This window comes from Ipomoea nil, unplaced genomic scaffold (genome assembly GCF_001879475.1).
Source record: "Ipomoea nil cultivar Tokyo-kokei standard unplaced genomic scaffold, Asagao_1.1 scaffold1993, whole genome shotgun sequence".
Taxonomy (NCBI): domain Eukaryota; kingdom Viridiplantae; phylum Streptophyta; class Magnoliopsida; order Solanales; family Convolvulaceae; genus Ipomoea; species Ipomoea nil.
Window position 1 is genome coordinate 2,853,916 of NW_017618421.1, and position 26,567 is coordinate 2,880,482.

Consider the following 26,567-nt stretch of genomic DNA (forward strand, 5'->3'; position numbering starts at 1 on the left):
GCCAGTGGTTGCTCCGCTACCACCGCTGTGTGACGGGGATGTACCACTATGGGCCCGGCCCCCCAGGGTGTAGTGGTTGAGACTAGCCCGTAGTCAACTTGCAAAGGAGTCTGCACAGCAAAAGGGAAGATGGACTCATCAAACCGGACATGACGGCAGATGAAAATCTTTCCCGTGGTTAGGTCCATGCAACGGCATCCCTTAAATGAAACTGGGTAACCTAGGAAGACACATGGTGCAGACCGATATTCCATTTTGTGCCGATTATACGGCCTTAGATAGGGATAGCTTTTGCACCCAAAGACTCGAAAGAAGGTGTATGTTGGTGGTGTTCTGTGTAGACAATAGTGTGGACTCTGGAACTGTATGACAGACGAGGGTAGGCAATTGATTAATCGAGTTGCTATTTCAAAGGCATAATCCTAATATTTCAGCGAGGCTGAGCTTTCGTCTAGAAGTGTCAAACCGGTTTCAACAATGTGTCTATTCTAGCCTTCAACTCGCCCATTTTGTTCGTGTGTGTAAGCACATGATTGCCTATGGATAATGCCAAGTTGAAAAACTTTATGAAGGCGACGCTATTCACCGCCTAAGTCAGACTAAATAGCTTTGATAGAATGCGAAAACCGTCGTTCTACCATCACCTGGAACAACTCAAAACTTTTATATATATCTGATTTTAACCGTAAGGGATAAAACCAGCAAAAACGCGAAAAATCGTCTACAAATAAAGCAAAATAGCGATAGCCAGAATCAGAAATTACAGGGGACGGACCCCAGATATCTGTATAAACCAAATCTAAAACATTTAAGCTTGTAGTAGGAACTCTATCTAGTGGGAAACGCGCCGATTTGCCAAGTTGACACGTTGTACACACTTCTGACTCACAGGCTTTATTTGACGTGACTGGACAGTGTTTGAGGACACGATGTAGGACTTGTTTATGAGGATGACCCAATCATTGATGCCAAACTTTGGGCGATGCATTAGCGGTGAGAAATGCAAAATGCGACCGTGGCACCAACAATTTGTATAAGCCGCCCGTGGTGGGTCCCTTAAGAAGAACCGCCCTGGTGGTGCAGTCCTTCACAAAAAAAAAAAAAGAATTCTTATGAAACTCAAAATAGACATTGTTTTCGTTAGTAAACCGATAGACCGATAAGAGAGATAATGACAATTTCGGTACAACCAATATATTAGACATATTAAGATTTTTGGACTCAGAAGGGATAACCGTATGGCTAACACAGGAGACATTCAAACATGCGCCATTCCCGACTTTAAGCACATTGCCGCCGTTGTAGACTTTCGATCGCCCGATCGCCTGTTCGTCCGGTGTGGCATGAGTGGAGGCGCCGATGTCCGAGAACCATGCATCTACCTGTGCGTTTGCCGGAGAATCACCAGAGATCGCCACATTCACATGCGGAGCAGGAGGATCGGCGTAGCGTCTGTGGCCGTGGCTTCTGCATATTTGGCAGCGTGGATTGCCGCCTCGCCCACGTCCCTGGTTGTGCCGCCCTCGTCCTCGATCACGACTGTTGAAGGACTGCCGACCGCCAGAACCAGAGCCACCGCCATGTGATTCCCGCGACCAGCGTAGAGAGCCGTCGGAGAGCCAATGTGATCCGGCGGCGAGAACTCATCGGCGTGAATGAAGTCCTGCACCTGTAGGAGGTCGGCGAGTTGGGAGAGGCTGACCGGAGTGCAGTCACTGTCAGGGCACTCGCCATTGCCCAGAACTCCGGCCTGAGGCCCCGCAACACGTACAATATCTGTTCGTCGAGGGAGAGTGGCCGGCCGGCGAGCACCAAAGCTTCCACGATCATCTGCGCCTTACCCAGGTACTCGAACGCCGTTCTGTTCCCCTGCCGGAGCGTCTGAAATTGACCAAGGAGGTTCAAGCACCGGGCTCTCGTCGAGGATGCCAGTGCCAATGTGATGGAGTTCCACACCTCCCGGGTGGTGGTCTGGCCAACTGCGAGGTGCATTACCTCATCGGAGAGCCACGAGATAATAAGTGAGAGGATCGACTGATCCTGTTGAACCTAGGCAGTGTATGCCGGATTTGGAATGGTGGAACAGGCGACGATGACACCGGAGTCGCCGGCTTGATCCGCGGCGGGGATGGTTGCCGAAGGGCATGTGAGATCACCATCGATATAGCCCAGCAATCCTTGTCCATGCAAGAAGGGAATGACTTGCGTACGCCAAAAAAGAAAATTTTGTGTGGTTAACTTCATGGATACGAAGTGATGGGCAGTGTTTAGGGAATTGGTGTTGGCCTGAGCAGGCACGGTGGTGGTTGTTACCGTGCGCTCGGAAGAATTCGTTGACATGATCGGGAGGAGGAGAAAAGATAGGACAGAGAAAGCCTAACGCTAACTGATACCAAATGAGAGAACGAATTCAAAATTGATTCAGATGGATGAGAGAGATTACAAGGTAGTGACCTATATGAAAGCTACCACCTAACTCTCCTATACAATAGACTAGAATAACAAACTAATCTAAGACCACACACTATACAAACTATGTAACAAAACACTGTTATAACATATTATTATTAACAGTTCGAACCTAAAATCTTTCTTATTGAAATCAATGAGTAAGTTAACGGGTGAACTAATAGAAATTGATGGAGAAGATAATATTTAGGAATAAGGTTCAAATTGGCCACTGAATGTAACCTGATTATTCAATTAGGCCACTGAACGAAAAAAAAAAAAAAAAGTGCAATTAAACCACTGAACGCTCCAAAAACGTGCAATATATATATATATATATATATATATATATATATATATATATATATATATATATATATATATCGCTCAAATGCGGTCAGCCCCTTAGGTGCAGCGGTGTGGCTATATCAGCACCGCCCAATCTTTGCAATCTAACGGTAGTGACTAATTACTGAAGATTTGAGGATTTAAGCATGTTTGGGTAAGTGAGGGGTGTTATCGTAATTTCAGTGGCCATTTATGGCGACCGCTTGACAAAATACACCAACAGTGTTAACAAAAGGCACCAATAGTGTTAGGAAAAACACAACAATGATATGCACAAATACAACAAAAACACACAACACACCCAAAAAATACACCATATAACTCTCCACCCCTAATGGTGTATTTCCGAACACTGTGTGTTGCTTTTAGTCATACCTAATGGTGCGTTTTGGTGATGCGTACCTAATTTGTGCATGTTTTTTGGTTTGCATTTTCTAACATAGATGGTGTATATTTGTATAATTATTGGTGCGGCCGCACTGACCGCACAGGGCACCTGAACTTGGCACCAAACACGAATTCACAAATACACCAGAGTAAGGTTAATAATGCACCAATAACGAACATAAAATACACAACACTATGATCGGACAAAATTGTCCCTACACGTCGTGGAATTGGAGCTCATAGGCGCGAATTGGAAAAGAATCTGGTGCGTTGATTCGCTGCAATCCAATGGATGAAAATTGATCGCACTGTCGCACCTAACAGCCCGGCCGCACTTGAACCTTACTATATATATATATATATATATATATATATATATATATATATATATATATATATATATATATATATATATATATATATATATATAAACATAATATGTATCAATACAAGTTATGTCCTTGATTTTTGTCCCTTTTTATATGCTAATAAATATATACATTTTGCTTTAATTGTTGTACAATTCATTTGTATTGGACAAAATCACCCTTACACCGTTATAACACCGTTAGTATTTAATATATCCACCAATCTTACCATACACCTACATCTATCATATCTTTTTCCTATTCTTACTTATCATTTTATTATATTAAAATTATCATATAACAATTAATTTAATTATAAATTATATTTTAATTAAATATTTATATGAATGTTAAATTATATATATATATATATATATATATATATATATATATATATATATATATATATATATATATATATATATACTAGCATTTTTGTACGCGCGATGCGCGAAAACATATGCCCAATATTAAAATATTGTTAAGTAACAAAATTTAAAAAATTAGTTTAAATTATGTTTCTCAATTCCTTAAAGTGATGATACTTTTAAATTATCATATATCTAAATAATAATAGTGATCAAAAAAAAAAATTTATATAATAATAATTTACAAATAATACTAAGCTAACACCCAATATTGGGCATATATTTTCGCGCATCGCGCGTACAAAAATGCTAGTATATATATATATATAATTGCTTAAATGTGACCGCACCCTCCTGTGCGGCCGTTTTGAAAATACACCAATAGTGTAAGGGAAACACACAACAATGAAGTGTAAAAATACACCAAAAAAATACACAACACACCTAAAAAAATATACCATATAACTCACCACCCCTAATGCTGTATTTCCGAACACTGTGTGGTGCTTTTATTCATAATTAATGGTGTGTTTTTGGTGATGCATACCTAATTTGTGTGTTTTTTGTAGTTCATTTCTTAACGTTGATGGTGTATATTCGCTTAACCATTGATGCGGCCGCACTGACCGCACGATAAAGCGGGGCCGCACCTCAACTTAACACTCTCTCTCTCTCTCTCTCTCTCTCTCTCTATATATATATATATATATATATATATATATATATATATATATATATATATATATATATATATATATATATATAGAAGGGTTCAGTTGTGAGTATAGCTAGTATAGTTTCTCGTGCGGTTGACGCACCTTAAGCATTAAAATGGCGCACCTTAAGTACATAAACCAGGCATCTTAAGCACACAAACAAAGCACCTTAAGAACACAAACCACGCACCTTAAGTACACAAACCACGCACCTTAAGCACACAACAAAAGACTTAAGAACAAAAACCACGCACATAAGATTTTAAAATGGCTCACCTTAAGCTTCACACAACTGACGCAACTTAAGCTACAAATCATGCACCTTAAGAAAGAAAACCACACGCCTTAAGTTTCAACAACTACTCACAATAAGCACAAAACCCATGCACCTTAAGCACAAAACTCACACACCTTAAACACAAAAATCACGAACCACAAGTTTCACAACTACTCACATTAAACACACAACCCACTCACCTTAAGCACAAAACTTACATACCTTAAGCACCAAAATCACGCACCTTAAGAAGGAAAACCACACACCTTAAATTTGACCTAGATGCAAAAATTACCAAATTGTCATCGCGTTTTTTTTATAAAAAAATTTGGTAATCCTGGACGGACGTTGATTGAAGCAAGATCAATGTCTCATATTTAATCGCACAACCGCACGTGAACTGAATTATATATATATATATATATATATATATATATATATATATATATATATATATATATATATATATATATATATATATATATATATATATATATATATATTTAAGATAATATGAGAACACCTGCTTAGGTGAGAACGTGAGAACAAATCGTGTACATCCATGCATCTAATATTTTTTTAATGGTTTAAATTAGATTAAGTGTGTGCAAACGCGCATTAAATGTGTGCAAACGCGATTAAGTGTGTTTGCACACATTTAATGCGCGTTCGCACACACTTAATCTAATTTATACCATTAAAAAATATTAGATGGATGCACATGATGTGTTCTCATGTTCTCACCTAAGCACATGTTCTCACTAGAACCCTACCCTATATATATATATATATATATATATATATATATATATATATATATATATATATATATATATATATATATATATATATATATATATATATATATATATATATATATATATATATATAAGGGTTCAAATGCGGCCATGCGGGTATAGCTTCTCGTGTGGTTGTGTGGTTAATTAAAAAAGATGCACCTTAAGCATTAAAATGGCGCACCTTAAGTTTCAAAAATTGACGCACCTTAAGCATACAAACCACGCACCTTAAGAAGGAAAAACCACGCATCAAAAGCTTTAGACCGACTCACTTTAAATTTCAACCACTGACTCACCTTAAGCACACAAACCACGCTGCTTAAGAAGGTAAACAACGCAAATTAAGAAGAAAAACCACGGACCAAAACCTTTATATCGACGCACTTAAGTTTTCAACAACTGACGCACCTTAATCACACAACACAAAAATAACTCACCTTAAGCACAAAAACTACGTATCTTAAAAAGGAAAATCACGCACCTTATAAGGAAAACCACGCTCCTTAAATTTGACCTAGATTCAAAAATTACCAAATTGCCACTGCAATTTTTTTTTAATTTTGTTATTCTTGGACATTGATTTAGGCAAGATCAGTGGATCAGATTTAACTGCACAATCGCACGGGACACACCCAACTGCACTGAACTGAATTTCATATATATATATATGTGTGTGTGTGTGTGTGTGTGTGTGTGTGTGTGTGTGTGTGTTAGTGTTTTATTTCTTTAAGAAAATCTCAGAATATAATTGGCAATATTATTATGGCAAATTAAGATAGGGTTTAGCTTGGTGTCTGTTTGTCCTTGAAGAAGACTGATTGATCAGTAAACTCAACAGAGGCACCTCTAGATCAAGCCACCGAAGATCTGATAAAGGAAAGTTTCTAAAAGCTGGAACGCGGCTATGAGATGATGGTTTTGGAAAGAATATCAGCGAATCAGCTTGAGAGGTATGGACCGAATCTTAAGATTTCTTTCTTCGCAAAAAGTCCTACCATCTACAATCAGATATATATTTGGAGAATGTCCAAATCAAAGAAGTATATATATTCTTATTCGCTCAGAAGTTAGGGTTGCATTGATTGAAGCCGCAACACTCTTACTAAACAGAATACACATCTCTGGTTGTCATGCCTCTTCTCAATACAATAAGTTCTTGGTGATTACGAAGAAGAACTTGAGAAGTATCAACGTTGCTTAAACGACAGGACGCGAAGATCACTCAGTTGTGGGAACAACGTGGGACTGCGTCATTGAAGCGGATTGCATCAGAGTTAACTCTCCAATTGAAGGGATTTCATTGGACTCCTGAATGCGTGGCTCTCCGACTTCAACAATCCACTAAACCTTTGTAGACTGGGTATTGACCTTGTGTGGGGCACTTGGGTGAGATTGTTTTTCTCTACCTTTGTACATTGGATGATGAGTTAGTGGATTGGACGCATCGGTGATCGTCCCCCAGATGTAGATACATACTGTATCGAACTGGGTAAACAAACATATGTGTTGATTTACTTTCTGCCTTTGTCTTCCGCATTGCGCTATATCTGCCTTTCTATCTGAATGACTGCTTAATCGAGAATCTAAGTCAGTCAGTCTATTTTACAGTTTGCTAGAAACTAAATCAATATTCAGATTAAGAGAATATGCAAAATTACAATATATATATATATATATATATATATATATATATATATTGTTGGTCCCGAAAGGGTGGCGAGAAGTCTAGAGGGGGGGTGAATAGACTTCTCTAACTTTTCAAACTTTCTTCGAAAACACACAAGGCAAATAACACTTTGGTAATTTCAACTCTAAGTAACAAGCATTAACAAGATAAACAACTTAGAGTGTGCAGCGGAATAGATAGCGGTTAAAGTGTCATGCTTAAAAGTGCGGTGCTCAAAGAGAGATTCTAAACATGCAACACGTTAGAAACACTTGATATGGTTCAAGGATGATATACGTAAAGTGTGGCTTGCATGCAAACGTGGAAACTATCAAACCCAGACAGATAAAGATATGTGATAAATCGTAATCGGGTTAGTTCGCAGTTATAAAAAGCATGCACAAAATATATGAGCAATAAGTAAATAGAGAGAGATTTATAGTGGTTCAGAGGTGGTGTAATCCTCCTAGTCCACTCTTCTCCTTTCACTCCAAGGAGGAAATTCACTATTCTTCGATCACCCAGATACATTAGTGAATAAGTGTCCACCGACACTTCTCCGAGTGCTTCGCACAAAGCTACACTCCACCAAGGTTTTTCGCAAGCTCCTCTTGTTACTCCGCCTTCCCGAGTACTTCACACCAAGCTGTACTCCTTCACCACGAGAACTACGCACAAAGCTACGCTCTCACAGGGTTTTCACAAGCTCCTCTTGTTACTCTGCCCTTTACAACGAGTGCTACGCACAAAGCTACACTCTCACAGGGTTTCCACAAGCTCCTCTTGTTACTCTGCCCTTTACAACGAGTGCTACGCACAAAGCTACACTCAACCAGGGTTTTTCACTCTCTCTAGTTACTCCGCCCTCTTTCTACACTCAGTAGAGAATATTACAAAGAGATAAAATTTCCCTCTCACTCAGACTTGAATGTAATTCTATGAAGCTCTGTTTCCCCTTTTCGGCTAATTAGAAATATAGCTTGTATCTTTTGGTTGTATGTCTTAGCCGTTGTTCAAGTCGTTGAATTCATGTTTGTCTTCAAGTCTGCTTGGGCAATTTATAGCCAATGAAAACTATTTGCCCGTTGATCAACTTTCGATCTCGATCGTCCATTTTAAATTGTAGTTAATCAAAAGATATTGTCAACTTGATCTGAAATATTAGGTAGATGTCATTTCTCCTTTTGTCAGATGATTTGAATAATTTGCCCGTTGCCGTGTCTTGAATTTTGTAGCCTCCAAAATTTGAATAAGTTCGGCGCGGCAAGCTTGATATTTCTTGTCCTTCATAAATGCTCTGACATGTCAAGTTGATCAAATAATTTATCTGCTGATTCTTGCTTGAGTATAAAACAATTTCTCCGCGAATCAGCCTTCTTCGAGCGTCTCCGGTTCCACCGTAAAAACTTGATGTTCAGATGAAAATATATCAGATATTTTCTCCTTCATGATCCTTGTAAAATAATATATTGGAACCTCTGTAAAAGCTTCATAGTTGTTCATTGTGAGATGCTCTGTTTCGATTTTAAGCTTGGTCCACCATTCTTGGTGTGTTTCTTCATCTGGTGCATGGCTATTGTGAGACTTGTGCATTCACTTTGGTTAGTCTCCAATTTACTTAGTCTCCCTCTTGGTGGGTTAGTCTCCCAGCTAGTCTCCAATTTTGTTAGCTAGTCTCCTAGAGGTTAGTCTCCCAAGCAAGGTAAAAATGCTTCACTTAAGATTGGAACTTAAGATCATTTAGCATAGCTCACACGTGTTTCTTCCAACTCCTCTAACACGGTTCTTGGTGACTTATCCGCATCATAATTGTGTTAAGCTATAATCCCGCTTAACTTCTTCAAATAAATTATGATCTTCCAGACTTGTACATGGGTTGCATGATATGGGTGCACCATACTCCGTAGACTTAAACTGACTCAAATAGAACAAAAAATGGGGACTACTTGATTTTTCAAAAATACATTCGGCTCATCAAAATTTACAATATATTCCTAACATATATATATATATATATATATATATATATATATATATATATATATATATATATATATATATATATATATATATATATATATATATATATATATATATATATATATATATATATATATATATGAGACAGATCAAGTGACAACCACATACTCAGAAGAGAACTGAGAACAAATCACATCGTCCACATGTCTAGATCTAACGGACCAGAAAGACTATTTAAAAAAACGCGGTGGCATTTTTGTAAATAATTGAACTCTGAAGTGCATGTAAATTGTGTTAAAAGTGCAAGTAACAGTTTCATATAGTACACCTAAGTGCAAGTAAAATATATTATAAGTGCAAATAAAATGTATTAAAAATACAACAAATAATGTACACTGAACATCAATATTAAGTGCACCAAACGTTATCATTAGTTGCACCAAACGTTATCATTAAATGCACCAATGGGAAAGACGTTATCATTAGGTGCACCAATTTTAAAAGTTAAAATTACTTGCACTATTAAGTAAAAGTTACACTTTTAAGTGATTTTACTTGCACACTTGCACCAGTTACTTGCACTTTTAACACATGTTACTTGCACCAAAGTTCGAGTTATTTACGAAAATGCCACCACGTCTTTAAAAAAAATTATATCTGATCCGTGAAATTTGGACATGTCGACGACTGCAATTGGCTCTCAGTTCTTTTCTGGGCATCCATTCTCACCTGAGCGTGCCCCTATATAAGCTTGTGTTCAAATGAAAACACTTTCATAGGTGCGAACAAACATAAGCGTACATAATCTACTCCAAGGTCTTCACCGTCATCCAGGCATGCTTGGGAGTATATTGTATGCACTCATGCTTGTTTGCACGTTCTCAACTAAGGAAGTGTTCTCATTTGAACACAAGCATATGGGTGATGATCCTATGAGAACCCCTTCTCACATGAGAACTAATCTAAGCCGTATAAAACAAAAGATCAATGTTCATTATTAATCCCATGTAATTAGCATTCAAAAAAGGAAAAAGATTAGCATTTAAGGACAAATTAGTACTTTGTGTGTATGGAATGTTCATCTACATATGGAAAAATCTAAGATTCACTCATTTTATTTATTATGCTTGTATTGGACAATCTTTTTTATTGATTAATATTTATTTATTTATTTTTGGAGTGTTTTTCATCATTACTTATTTTAATGGTTGACTTTGATTTTTTAGTGCATTGTGTGCACTTTTATGCTCAATCGTATGAACTTTGGTATGCTTCAGACGAAGGCACACTATTACTCATATGTACACTTGTGTTTTGCGTTGTGCATATATAGGTTGTTTGTAGTTCTGTACACTCATGTGGCCATTTTTGTGCATTCTACATGAGATGCATTCATTCATATATTTTATCATCTTTTGGACATGTGTTTCATTGTTGTTCGGTTGTTTCATTTATGAGAATTTGTGTATTGCGCAGACATAGCTACTTAAAAAACGTCTAAACTATTGAAATATGTTAATACAGTGCTATTTGTCAATTTTCTCACAATGGACCTAAAATGCACAAAATAGTACAAAAAAGTGCACACTATCCATAATGTTTATATAAATCAACACCATGCTCCAAATTATCAAAACGTTGCCCAATAAAAGGCTTGATAGACTCGTCACAAGTTGGTTACCAGTACTTCGTTCCACCCGATGAAAAATCCATGACACACCCGTCAAGTGCACCGATTGAGCTCCATGCGCTAAAAAACAAAAACAATGACAAAACGCAAGTGATAAGCACCACAAACTCTACAAAGCAGGTCCCGAAACTCATCACCGCTCTACAAATGCACACAAGGCACCAAAAAAATGCACACATCATATATAAGAACGTAAGGACAACAATTTAAATTATTGGTTTGGATGAATGAGATGATTCCAAAAATATAGAGATTAATTAATACAGAAGAAATTAATAAGGGCAAATACGAAATTTGAATAGCAATTTAAATGAGTAGATTATTTGATTAAGATGTTATGCATGATTTTAGGAATGCATTTATGGTAGAATAAGATTCTTCATGGTTGTGGTCTTTGAAGTTGCCTCCTTTCACTTATGGTAGAAATGGAAAAATATGAGATTTCCTCATTTCATTTATTATGATTGTTTTTATTTATTTATTTATTTTGGAGGTTTTTTTCCTCAGTACTTATTTCAATAGTTAACTTTGATTTGTTCTATATGTCATCGTGTCGAAGGTAATGTGCTATGCACACTTTTATGCTCTATCTTGGGTACTTTGGTATGCTTCAGACAAATGCACACTATTACCCGTATGTGCACTAGTGTTGTGCATATATAGGCTGTTTGTAGTTGTATGCATCACGTGGTCTGTTTTGTGCATTCTAAATAAGATGACGTGCATTTATTCATACATTTTATCATCTTTTAGACATGCGTTTAGTTGTTGTTCTGTTGTTTCATTTATGTGCATTTGTGTGTTGTGTTGTGTTGTCATAGCCACTTAAAAAACGCCCAAAGTATTGAAATATGTTAATCAAGTGTTGTGGGTCTAAAATGCATGCAACAGTACAAAGAAGTGCATATTATTCATAATGCTTATAAAAAAAGAACTCCTATGCTCCAAATTATCAAAACGTTGCCCAATAAATGGCTTGATAGACTCGTCCTAAGTTGGTGACCTGTACTTCGTTCCACTAGGCGAAATATCCCTAACACACCCATCAAGTGCACCCAATTGAGCTCCATGTGTTGAAAAAAAAAACAATGACAAAACACAAGTAAGAAACATCACCAACTCTACAGAGCAGCTCTCAAAACCCATTGCTGCTCAACAATGCATACATCACACCAAACAAATGCATACACAATACATAAGAAACACAAACCACACTACACCATAGCTGACAAAACCCCCCACCCTTTGCAATGCAACAGACCAAACAACTGTGCATGAACCACCAACCACACACCGACAGCTCCACTAAGGACCCAGACATTGTGGAATGCACAACCACTCTACCGGAACCCAGCACCATAAGAATGCACACAAGCCACTAAATAATTCACACACCGAACCAAATAAATGCACACTACGCAGTAACAACCCTACATTCCTCTCACACCGCATACCCAACCTCACTCCACTGCCAAACACCACACTCCCACGGAAAAAAAAAAAAAGAAAAAGAAAAAAAAGAGAACACCGGATTGACACACATAAAGAAACAAAAAACTTACCTACCGCTGTGCGACTCCATAAAAAAAATGAAAACTTACAATGCATACATCGCACTAAAAAACACGCCCCATGCGATCATTCACACATATGCACATATTTGCTTAAGCATGTGCACACATATCATCTTCTACGGCACTGCTCCACCGGATTGCAGCGCAATGACACGCTCCATCCCTATTCTTACCCCAATATCCCCCATGGATATAGCACTATACATGCACCAAATACGATAGTACAAAGCTTAGGGCCGATCACAACATTGCACACAGACCAACACACATGCCCAAAAATAAACAAATAGTGAACAAACCTTTGTCCGCCACCGACTTCATCGTTACGCTTCCACTGCCAGAATCCTCAAGCATCCGTGCAACGTCAAAATCCTACTAGAAGACAAATCGTAGTTGTACCATATTTAAAAGTCATAAAATCAAGCAAAAGATATGCATTAAAAATTAATACAATTTCAAATGCACACCCAATTAAAATTTCACCCATATATGTAAATTAATTATAGAAACGATGAATGTAGTTGTGTATTCTGATAGGTGAAAGAATAATAGTTATGTACATACATACTGAATGATTAAACTTATATACAATCTAGTATACCACAGAAGTAGAGACTTATATATACAAAGTACAAGTACAAAAAGTCCTAATACAAACAATGATACAAAAAATAAGGAAAAATTGAACCATTAAAATAACTTTGTTGAACGATCATGATGTATTCTCATGTTCTCATGTGGGGAGATGTTCTCATATGAACATAAATAAATAAATAAATAAATAAATAGGTGCACACAATCTACTGCATGAGGGCATACAAATTACTGCATAATAGCCACAACAATGGCATAGGTGTTCTCAAAGACTAACGTCATATTTGGTTTAGAATTTGATAGAGAATTTATTCCAATGAAAAATGAATTTTTTAAATTTATGGGAAATGAATTACTTATTCTCCTTTTGACATTTTATTATTTTTTGAGTATTATTAACTCTATTACAATTTGTATCTATACATAGATACTTTTTTAACTTCACAAATAGTCAATTTGATATTTTATTTTTAATACCTTTAAAAAAAAGTTATTACACAAATTTTTATATTATCCGTACATATTTTAAAATAAATTTTTTTAATTGTTTATTTTTAATACCTTTTAAAGAAAAACTATTACACAAATTTTTATATCACCTGTACATATCTTTGAATATACAATTTTTTAATTGTTTTCTACAACCAAACGTCATAATAGTGCACGTATTCGTCTATTCAAGGTTAACATGTCAGGTTTCAATTTATCGTGGCATAAAATGAACTACGGACTACGGAGTATAATTTTTTATAATATTTTCTTCTAGCAATATCATTTTCCTTACAACTTACAAGAAGTCACGAATCAAGGGAAGGCCATATACTCTCTCTAGATTCTAGATAGCGGTGGAACAGCAATTCTCTCTTTCAGCAATTCTTCAGTACAAAGCAACCTCTTGTGCTCAGTACGGAGTATCACACAATTCATAAATCGTCTTTTGGGTTAGTTTTGATCAATTCAACTGTAAATTGATAAAAACTACACGAAAGCTTCATTCCATGGCTTCTCAACCGGATGACTGTTGCTCGACGCAGCTCATAGACGGCAATGGAGAGTTCAACGTCAGCGGGCTGCAAGGCTTCATTGACGCCATTAAGCTTAACCAGTGCGGCCTCTCCTATGCCGTTGTGGCTATTATGGGTCCTCAGAGTAGTGGTAATTTCAAAATATGTTTTGGATTTCAGTTTGATTTTACAATTTTTCTTTTTATTTGTATATATTTTCAATGCACGGCGAAGAGTTCTTTTTTTTTTTTTTTTTTTTTTTTTTTTTTTTTTTTGAGTTTTAATATTTGAACAATTTGTTGTGCACAGGGAAGAGTACTTTGTTGAATCATCTCTTCCATACGAATTTCAGGGAGATGGATGCTTACAGGGGCAGGTGAGTTCCACGAAATAGTTAAATATGTAACCTTCATGTAATTTCTCCAATTTATTTTAAATTTCGTTTCAGGAGTCAGACAACAAAAGGCATATGGATAGCAAAGGCGGTGGGCATTGAGCCTTGTACCGTTGTCATGGATTTGGAAGGCACCGATGGCCGAGAAAGGGGTGAGGTATTGAATATTGTATTTATATTCTTTTGTTATAAAAGATAACCCAATCATACACCATACTTTCAGCATTGTGAAGAAATGATGTGACAAACTAAAGCCAAATAAATATGAATTTATTTGATCAAATATTAGGATTCCCCAAGTATTGGGTATTGACAATAGGGTGAAGGTACTGATCATTGTATTTGTATTATTTTTGTTTATTAGGATTTCTTGAAATTTATTTTGTTGTGGTGTAGTTAAGCATCATGGGAAATAAGAAAAGAAGAGAAGCTATTCAATTTCAGCTGCATATTATGATTACATACAGCTAGTTTTTTTTTTTTTTTTTTATTATATACGGAAATGTTGAAAGTGCTTAAGTGTTGATCCAAGCCAATTTAATTGTGTAGTATATATTGTGTAAGAGTTACCCTTTTCCATTGGATTTCAAATCCTTTGTGTCAAGGAAGCTTATGAATAGAGTATTAGGGCGTTTCTTTTGTGGATGGGGCAATTTTTTGAACCATGTTTCTTTGAAGTTTTTTTTTTCCCCAGCAAGTAGGTAATTAATATATTCCAAGAGAATCCCTTAAAAGTCACCATGGTGGTTGCTCGGAAGTTGGAAAAGACCTTACTGTCATAAGATTTCCACCTTTCTTGATGAGGAAGATGATAATAATGGATGTGTAATGAGAAAGAGAGCAGGGATGGGTTAAATGCTTTGTGAACAAAAGGCCAAGACAGAAGAAAAATTGGATGGGGGTGGGAGGGGTGGGGAGTAAGAGACTAAGAGTCTTTGGAGATTGATTGCAGAGATCTCTACATTGCATTTGTGGAGCGGATTATTAGAATGAGAGAAATAACAAACAATTTGCAATTTCAAGCCCTCAAGGGATGGTGTAAAACATAAGCTCGGAGACTGGGAGCTACAATCTTGAATAATCCTCCAGTGGTACACGGCAGGACTGTTTGTGGAAAGAAAGAGCATTAATAGGAGTCTCTCCTTGAGTCCAAAAGTAGATTGTTCATGATGTATAAACTATAAAGTAGGATATTCCCTTGACTTTCCTGAGAACTTATGGCCTTAACCTCCATTCTTCTATCCAAAATGTGTATATATTCCTTGCATGTGCAAAGTTATTAGTATAAGATTGTAATATATGATAAAGTACTAAATTGAAATTTCACATAGCTTTTCCTGGAAATGTTGTTTGCAGGATGATACAACATTTGAGAAGCAAAGTGCTTTATTTGCTTTGGCAATCGCAGATGTTATGCTAATAAACATGTAAGTCCTATATGCTACCCTTAACATCTTAACTGACCACAGTAAATCTGGGACTATAGTCCACTGAGGTTCAGTTCAAACTTTTTGCGTATTTATATCTTAAGTGAAATTAAACTGTCCTGCAAATCTTTTATATTGCAACAATAACTTACTTGGGTCTCATTCACTTGTTTGTTTTTGGCATGATTCTGGACTTTCTGGAGTGCTTTGCTGCCCCTAAGACTACAGTCCTCCCACCATTTGGGGATGTTGCTTTGGCTGGTTTTGGTGTCATACACACACACACACACACAATGTTGTTAGTACTGGGTACTAACAAGTAACAATCATGTATACTATACATGATTGTACCCGATACTATCAACACCGTCAATGTTGTAAAAATCATTAGGCACCCATTGGGTGATTGATGGGCTCCTAGTGCCTAATAGAAAAAAATTCAGATTACAATAAAATTAGTAAGAAAAATTAGAATGAATCTTTAGCATAGTAGGGTTTTATACTTCTATTTGAAAATTACTGAACTTACAGGAAATTGACAAAAGAAAAAAGGAAACGTAAAAGCCAACCAATGGGTTGTGGTGAGTTGGCAAATTGTGGGCTGTGGTGACGACTGGTCAGCAGCAACTGGTTACTGGCGATGGTGTCTTAGCTGTGAGATGGGTGGAACTACAAACTACTCTTTGTCTTTGATCGGTTGTCTAATGTCGATGACTCAATTGCATCTCAACATCATCACTCGTCAATGAGTAATAATCGAACCGAAATAACTGAATTTGCAAAATGTTTTAACCATTAACCAATAACCAAATTGAAATTCTTATTTTTGAATTAACTGAACCAAATATTTTAGTCAAATTTATTATTTCTTAAAATTTATTAATGAAAATTTTTAATTCATAGTTTCACACTACAAAGTAGTCATTGCTCATTACATCAATATTTAAATGATAAAAATTGAAAAACGAGTCTAATAGCATGATTTATGAATTATAAAAAAAATAAAAAATATATATGTACATGCAATTTAGTTAACCGACACTTTTAAACCGAATTAACCGTTAACCGGAATTCTTAAAAATCATTAGCCATTAGATGAACCGAAATATTTTGGATCTCTGGTACAACTATCATAAAATTTTCATATGGTTCCAAAACGATTTAGTTATATTGTTGGTAAAAATTGAATTACATGCAATTAATTGAAATTTGTTCATTCCCATCCTGCTAATTCTAGGGTGTTCTTTTAATTTTTTTTTGTCTGTAAATTAATATTTTGGGAACTCATTCCACTCTTAAAATTAGAGAGAGAGAGAGAGAGAAAAAAAAAAACTCATTCACAAGTTTTCTGTTGTAATATGACATATCACTTCTACCATTTCTTAGCACATAAATAAGGAATTTGGTATACCTTTTACTTTTTCTTTTCATCATTTCCAGGTGGTGCCATGATATTGGTAGGGAGCAAGCTGCCAACAAACCTCTACTGAGAACAGTATTTCAGGTACATGCAAATAGTAACTCCTTTATGTATTTTTAGTTGGTTCCTGAATTTTACCATTCTTTTTATGTTTAATACTCTGTTATATTTTTATTTTGTTAGGTCATGATGCGTTTGTTTAGTCCTCGAAAAACTACCCTTCTCTTTGTTATACGTGATAAAACAAAGGTTAGTTAGTTCTACACTTCCCATGGAACTGCTCACTTAATGCATTATTGTCTACCTGTCAACTCATATGGTTTACAATCCTCTTGTTGACCTTTTTGCAGACTCCACTTGAGTATTTGGATCCTGTTTTGCGGGAGGATATCCAGAAGGTGACCTTAGTAATATTGTGATTGCATTAAAGATGTTGTCTCTTCCTTGTCTTAGTCACAACATCTAATCAGAGAGAACTGTGCAGTACTTTTTTGTTTTTAGCTGATGTGAAGTATTCGTTTGCAGATATGGGATGGAACTCGTAAGCCCCAGGCTCACAAGGACACTCCACTAAGTGAATTTTTCAATGCAAGAACCTTATCCTCCTTTTGATGCTTTTCAACAAAGAAATCAGTATAATCATTTCTTATTGTTATCTATTTTTTATGTGAAGGTAGAGGTCACTGCCTTGTCAAGCTATGAGGAGAAGGAGGAACAGTTTAAAGAGCAGGTGGCTTCTGCACGACTAAAATATTTGTATTTTTAAGCTTCAGATGGAGATAATAATGCTCAGCCTGGGTATATTCAGGTTTCTCAACTTAGGCAGCGGTTTTTCCAGTCTATTTCTCCAGGAGGGCTTGCTGGCGATAGACGGGGTGTTGTACCAGCATCAGCATTTTGTTATAGTGCACAACAGATATGGAAAGTTATCAAAGAAAATAAGGACCTTGACCTGCCTGCACACAAGGTTGAGTATGGTTGTGAACTTGTGATATAATGTCAGTAGCTTTGTTTTATTGTATCTGATTAACAATAGTGAGTGAGAGACCCATATTTACTTTCTGTAGGTCATGGTTGCCACTGTGCGCTGTGAAGAAATTGCCAATGAGAAATTCAGTTGCTTAATGATAGATGAGGTTTTCTTGATTATCTTTTATATTTTATCCTTTTGAACCTGAAACTTCCATTCTAGTCTGACCTCATATCTGCACAGGATTGGTTGGCTCTGGAGCACACAGTTCATGATGGTGCAGTTCCTAATTTTGGCAAAAGACTAAGTTCCATTTTAGATACCTATCTGTCTCAGTAAGTAGACACTTCTGAGTTTGGGAATCAGTATAGATGCTTAACAGTGCATGAATTGATGCCAACTTTAAGGAGTTCTATGCACTTTCTCTTCCCAAAATTAGTGCATATTCAATGCCTTGCATGTGAAAAACAATGGAAGGATGTTGCATTAATATTTGAAAGTTTTGAATCATGCTAATGCACACTTTGTTTTGTTAATGTTCAATGTGAAAACCTGTGTTGGTTTATGTAGATATCTGATGGGTAACTGGCTAATATTTGGGACAAAATTGAAGGATTTTGCTCATAAGCATGGGTGACAATTGGTGCATTTCTTACATAGTTTTGAAATAAGTTGGTAATCTATTCTATGGACCATTATTATCTGTCAAATATTGTGTTTGGTTATTTTCTATATCTAATGCTTATTCAGAAACGAACTGGAGAAGAACTTTTAACCATGTGCCTAGACTAAACAAGAATATTTCAATTAGATGACCTGCAGAGCAGATGTTCACTTATAAAACCATAGTAATTGGTAATTTCAATTTAAAAAGGGATTATTTATATGTTGATGCTGGGGATAAGATAGAAATTTTCAGGTCTGCCAACTCTGATCTTTTGTGGATTTTGACTTATGGCTAAAAGGTCACTGTTGACTTGTTGCAAACATACAAGTGTTTTGGACTTGATTTGAACCAAGAAGGAGAAGTTGCATTAGTCTCAAAATTTGTTAAAGGGAGAACATAAACCCCCTTGTTTTTGCTTCTACCTATAATTTCTATCACAAAGTAAAGATCCTCCAAATAGACTCAGTAACTCCCACAAAAAAATCTTCAAAAAGGTACTTTTGATACCATGAAAGAATACCTCTATGAAATAGTTTTGAAGTTTGCAAAGTTTCCCTATTCATTAATATTCTGTGATTGGCAGAGCACAGAAGTTCGAGATGTGAATTCTTTTATGTTTTTTGTTGCATAGTTTCAGTATTCATTAATATTCTATAATTGGCAAAGCACAAAGTTTGAGAGTGAATTCTTTTTTTTTTTTTTTTTTTTTTTTTTTTTTTTTTTTTTTTTTTGGTTCTGAAATAGAGACTTAATTTTTGAAGTTTGGCATGTTGAATTTTCTAGATATGATGTTGACTCTATATTTTGAAGAATCAGTGAGAAATGCTAAGCGCCAACATCTTGAGTTGAAAGCTTTACAGGTATCTGTCTTACCATTTGTTGTGGATATTTGATTTTGTGAAAGTTTGCTTTTTGTATGATTTTTTTTTTTTTAATATATATATATATATATATATATATAACAAGTCTCCATTACTTGTATCAAAATTACAATACAGTCTTCTCCATTCCTGGGCTTCTTCATTTAAATTATGGTTGCCCTTTACAATTGAACTTCTTTTAACTGTTTCATTTGTGATGGGTGTTCTTGTCAATCCCTCTATGCCCAGGAAAATGCAATTCCATACCAAATGTGCTGCTTGCTTGCAGTTGTTATTGGTAGATGGCTTGAAACTCTATATGTTTTGTCACTTTTTAAGTATGAAGATAACCTGTGTCGAAGATTGTGGTAAAAACATTGGTTAAGTATTTACTGAAATTTATAAACTGTGTCTTCAACTATGTATCCATGCTGAATTCAGAATTGCCATGATGCATTGTTTTGTGAATTACTATACACATTTTAATATCTATAGCTTTTTTGCAGCTGGTCCATCCTGCTTACATTTCCCAGTTGGAGCATTTACGTGCTGATGCATTTGAAGGTTTTAAGAAGCGGCTGGAACAATCATTATGCAGAGGAGAAGGATTTGCTGCATCTGTTCGAACATGTACCCAGTCTTGTATGCTTGATTTTGACAAAGGATGCTTGGGTATGTATAGCAAGTTGCTAAATTTTAGTTTATAAATCTGTTTTATGGCAATGCTAAAAGAAGTAAAATCTATTTGTGGACCTTCTCAGTTCTCAACTAATATGCTTTACACTTATAAATTGACTTCATGGAATGCTTAACTATTATTCTTCTTAAAGCATCAAGTTTATTACTATGGAGTATTATTTATTCATGAAATCCTGTAATGAGTGCAGTTTCAACTATCAGTATCACTCTGTATTTGGATTAATTACCCAATTTACTTTTTTGGAGTTGTTGTGTAGGATATAGGGGTGTCTTAGACTCTTAGAAACAATATTGTTTCACTTAAATTCATCCTATTGACGTCATCCCTGATGCTCAGCTTCCTCACAAGTCTTTTATTTATTTATTTTCCCTTTTTAGTCTACTCTCTGCTCCCCAATTTGGTAGTGGTTGTATTGCAAAGTTCTTAATTGCACAAATAGTCACTTGAATTTTATCAATGAAGAGAAGAAAAAATATTATCATTTGATGTCAATGGAAGTGAACACTTGCAGCAAATAAGAACTAAGAAATGGTTTCAAAGCTACCCCAAATTATTCTTTTCATTCCTTGTCATTTTACTTATTAAAAGCCCTTAGAACTAAGAAACATATATTGATATCAATGTTAAAACCTTTCCTCATAAAAATAGCATCAAAATTCCCTGAGAGGATTTTAGGCTAATTTGGTACAGTTAGTGATAAGATAATTTCATCTACACTCCTTGACTTGCTCTGTAACTGCTCTTGTTTCATTAATTACATCAGCACCCCTGTGGTTTATGAGGCATAGATCCTTTGATATTTTTATTTCTATATAACCTTGGAGATAATTTTACCTAGACAGCAAAACCTCTATTTTGGTGAATTGTACCAGCTCAGTTAATATGTTAGAAAAACACTGCATATGTGGCTTTTATTTTCAAATGGTTAGTGCTTATCTTTAAGGAACAGTGGAAGTTTTAGTTTATTATTTAACATTTAAATTCTGAATCTTCTATCCTCTGTTATTTTGTTAATCAAATGTGCCTCATTTCAGATGCTGCAATAAAGCATGCTAGTTGGGATTCTTCAAAAGTTCGTGAAATGCTTAGTCATGATATTGAGGCTCATGCATCTTCTGTTCGCAATGATAAGTTGTCAGAATTAGAGGCTTGCTGTAGGGTAATTATCTGGAAGATCTCCATGGTTTTCTACTAACAACATTTCATATGTTACTCTCTCTTTTGTTTTTTGTTTTTGTTTTTGTTTTGTTTGTTTGTTTGTTTGTTTGTTTGTTTGTTTGTTTGTTTGTTTGTTTTTTTTTTTTTTTTTTTTTTTTTTTTTTTTTTTTTTTCTGTTGGGGTGGGGCAGAGAAATGAGAAATAGACTATTGGGTACATTTCTGAAATTGAATCAATTTTCATTTTGCAGAAACAACTTACAATAGCACTCACTGAACCTGTAGAGTCACTTCTAGATGCTAGTGACTGTGACACCTGGGCTTCTATAAGAAAGCTTCTAAAACGTGAGACTGATTTGGCAATATCAAACTTTTCTACTGCCGTATCTGGCTTTGAGTTGGACCAAGAGGCATTGGATAAAATGGTGCAAAATCTGAAGGACTATGCTAAAAGTGTTGTTGTGAAAAAAGCAAGAGAGGAAGCTGGAAAAATTTTAATTCACATGAAGGATAGGTAATCAGTGTATAATGTATTGCAATTGTTTCAGAAACTGTCTTCTAACTTTCATATAATCTTGGCCCTTTAGGTTCATTACTGTCTTTAGCCATGATAGCGATTCAATGCCAAGAATTTGGACTGGGAAGGAAGACATTAAAGCAATAACAAGGGAAGCTCGCTCTGCGGTAATCCACATTTACGTCTTTATAAAAACTCAGTTCCCTGATTGTCTAGATTCTGGATGATCAGAACAGAGTGCTTTGGACAATATATTGGTAGTTGCCATTTTTTTAATTAATTTTTTTAAACAGTCCTTAAAGCTTTTGTCGACTATGGCGGCTATACGCTTGGGTGATAAACCCGACAAAATAGACAACATACTTTTGTCAACACTCTTGGATGGAACAGTCTCAATTTCTCAGGATAGGTCCCTTGGAGTTTCTGGTGACCCTCTTGCTTCAAGCAAATGGGAAGAGGTCTGAGCGAATGTATCAAATCTCCTATTTGTTTTTATTTTACATGAAATCCATTTCTCACAAATAATAGTTTATCAGGTTCCACCAGAATACACATTGATTACACCAGTCCAATGTAAATCTTTGTGGAGACAGTTTAAGGCGGAAACAGAGTACATTGTTACCCAAGCCATTTCTGCACAGGTAGGCCATTTTGTATGTTACTTTCTGGTGATAAGTAGATGCCTACATGTATATAGACAGAGTTCATGAAACTGGGAAAATGGCCCATTAAGCCCTTGAACTATTTTGGAACATTCAATTGCACCCTTATAACTATTAAAGACATCATATAAACCCTCGAACTTTAATAAATGGTGCAATCATAGGTGATACTAACGTAGCTTCCTTGTGTAACATTGCTTGCTTGCATGGATATCAAGTGTACTAATTTGATTTTTTAACATTTTCCTTTACTTAAATTTAAAATTTTTTTTAAAAAAAAAAAGAAAAAAAGAAAAAAAAAAGAAAGAAGCATTCCAAGGACGGCATTGCTTCCCAAGAAGGACAGCTGTGGCTGTCCAGATCTGGACAGCTGCGGGGCCGTCCACCAAGGTGGATGAGGACGAAGGTGGTTGGCTGCTATGGATGAGTCCTCATCCTGGTTTACTTATTTATATTTAAGTTTTATCTAATTATATAGAAGAATAAAAGAAGAAATAGCCTAGGATACGAGGCTCTAATACCATGTTGAAATTGAGGGGTTTAAAGATTCGCCACCAGCCAGTGCCAGTTAGGCGAAAGCAAAATATGTGAGAAACCAAAGAAAAAGATAATTGAAAGAATATATTATAATGAAAAATTACAACTAATTGTCTCTCTGTATATTAAATTGTTTAAAGATCCTGTATTGATCGAAACATTGGGGCTAAACCAATCCTACTACGAATAGGAAACTAAGCCCACTCCTACTGTGCATAGGACTAAGGTTTTAACATAAATATAAAATGTGTTGGTATAATTAGTTATAGTAATAGTTTTGTATATTGTTCTTACTTTCTTGTATATTTACAAATTCTTTTTTAATTTATCCTCTAATCTTCTTTTTTTCTTTTTCCCTCTTAAGTTGTTAACATTTTAAAAAACACTGTTAAATGTTGTAATTGTATATTGTGCTTATTTTTTGAACTTGTAGAATTTCTTTTCAATTTTATTTTTTTCTTTATTCATGATGTATTATTATTTTTATCATCTTTTTTCTCTTGTACTTTTTTTTAAACTTTTTTTTTTCTCTCATTGGATATTTATTTATCATGCAATGTGCAAATTTTGACTACTTACATTTATAAAAGGAAGCTAATGCCTAGTCTATGAAAATATCTTTCAGGAAGTGTATAAGCAAAGCAACAATTGGTTACCCCCTCCCTGGGCAATCTTGGCTCTGATTTTACTAGGATTCAATGAATTCATGGCTCTATTAAGGTTGATACCGGTTTAAGGTTCTTATGTTGCTGTCTTGATTTTATTTGTGTTTGTCCTCTTGGTTGAATTGACTGATTTTCCTTTTTGTTTATACTTTCAATGACAACAGAAATCCTCTATACCTCATGGTTTTGTTCGTTGTATATTTACTCGGAAAAGCCTTGTGGGTACAAATGGACATTCCAAGGGAGTTTCGAAATGGCACAGTAAGTAAAGCTACTAAAATATTTGCTTATGAGTTCTTTTTCTTTTGCATTTGAAATAGAGTAATAGTTCATGTATTCTTGACTCCCTTTTTTACTCCCTATTGATGTTGCATACTTGCATGCTCTAATGGATTTAAAGAGAAAAAAAAAAAAAAAAAAAAAAAAAAAAAAAAAAAAGAAGAAAGAAAGAAATAGGTCACAACTCTTTATTTCTTTCCTTCTCTTCAAATAAAGGGTGTGTTTGGTTCATGGGGTTAGACACAAGGAATGACAATGGAAGTTATACACATTGTTTGGTTGATAACCGTAACTTTTTAAAACAAATAGAAATTATTTGTGATTGGTTGTTGTAAGTACTCTCTCAACCTACTGAAACACAAAGAGTCTATATCGCCTCCCCTAAGCCTCGAATCCACAAGGTCTTGGCACACAGGTATAGAATTTAATTACCCATGTAATTACAAAATCCATTACCTAATTTAAATCAGGTATTACTCCATTAATTTAACCTTATCCCTCCCTATTTCATCGCCTCTTCACTCATCTCTCCTCACTCCATTGACTTCCTCACTCCACTACCTACTCATTTCATCGCCACTTTTAAGATCAATTGCCTTTATTTTTTATTTTTGTATTTTTAAACACTTTATTTCGATTATAGGGTCATAGATAACCGAACATCAATATTAGTAATCATTCTAATTTCACCAGACTACCAAATATGCAAAATATTTTCACCAAAACTCATTCCTATTACCAAGTACTTATTTGATTTGCATTCTGATTCTAATTCCCATGTTCGTACCAAACACACCCAAAATCTGGACATTTGATAAGAGTTTTACTTATCGGGAGTACTCTTATCATTTTTGTTTGAAAGAGGACATGTACTTGCCTCTTTGGATACATTTTTCTCCACAGGCTCACTGGGTTTAGCATTATGCAATGCAGCTTTCTGGACTTATTTCCATCTCCTCAAGATTTCTTCCAACTGTGATGAATCTTCTCCAGCGCCTTGGTGCTGAAGCACAGGGAAATCCTGCTCCAGAAGCGTCGACGCCCTCGGCTTCTCAAAGCTTTAGAAATCAAGCAGAGAATCCTCATATTGGATCAATTCCCAGCTCATCTATTTCATCGAATCTTTCAAGTGAAAGGGATTCAGAGTACAGAAGAGTTGCTCGTAAAGAAGCTTCCTAATTTATGCGACACTCTAGCAACCCCTGCAATATACTAATCTGTTGTATAATATGTCTCCTTAACTCCTTTGTTGATTGTACTTCAGTTATATAAATATAGAGTTAATACCCAAAATCGTCCTCGACTATAGTAGTTTTTCTCAATTTCGTCCTAAACGACTTTGGTGACCTAATATATTCCCAGACTTTTGTGTTTCGCTTAATTTAGTCCTCCATTTGTTATTCCATCAAATTGGTGTTAAATAAAGGGACAATTCAGTAATGTCAATATTGATCTCTCGTTACTTTCAACTTGTGAAGTGCGAAATTCCTCTTTCTTGTACGAATTACACTCAGAATTACTCCCGAACTTACAAATCAAATTTTATATTCGCAGTTTTAGGAGTAATTCTGGGAGTAATTCGTAAAAGAAAAAGGATTTCGCAGTTCACATGTCTATGAGTAAAGAGATGTCAATATTAAAATTACTGAATTGTCTATTTATTTAACACCAAATGGACAGAATAACAAATGAGGGACTAAATTGAGCAAAAACACAAAAGTCTAGGACTAAATTGAGCGAAACACAAAAGTCTGGGACGATATTAGGTCACCAAAGTCGTTTAGGACGAAATTGAGAAAAACCACTATAGTCGAGGACGATTTTGGGTATTAACTCTATAAATATATGTAATTGTTGATATATGGTATAGCTGCATATATTTTACCTTGTTCTATGACTTGGCCGAGCACAAGTATAGTTCATTTCAGAATTTTAGATTTAATTATCAGTTAATAGTTTACCATTTTGCCCTCACAATTAATAGCTATTGTATGAAAATTTTAATGGACGACTCAATTTATCATTGCAACTAAATAACTAATATTGAAAATGTCTCCCTAAAAAAACTAATATTGAAAATGTAATGTGTTCA

The 26,567-nt window shown here is 35.4% G+C and overlaps 1 long non-coding RNA gene and 1 pseudogene across 1 annotated transcript; one reads left to right on the forward strand and one right to left on the reverse strand.

Annotated features, from left to right (window-relative positions):
• Positions 1-321: 321 nt before the first annotated feature.
• On the reverse strand, positions 322-17,357 carry LOC109147423. Its single transcript, XR_002048654.1, has 3 exons — positions 16,781-17,357; positions 6,708-6,710; positions 322-333 (listed from the first exon to the last, which is right to left on the reverse strand). It is a non-coding gene; the product is annotated as an uncharacterized LOC109147423 (long non-coding RNA).
• On the forward strand, positions 13,995-25,729 carry LOC109147421 (annotated as a pseudogene).
• The last annotated feature ends 838 nt before the right edge of the window (positions 25,730-26,567 follow it).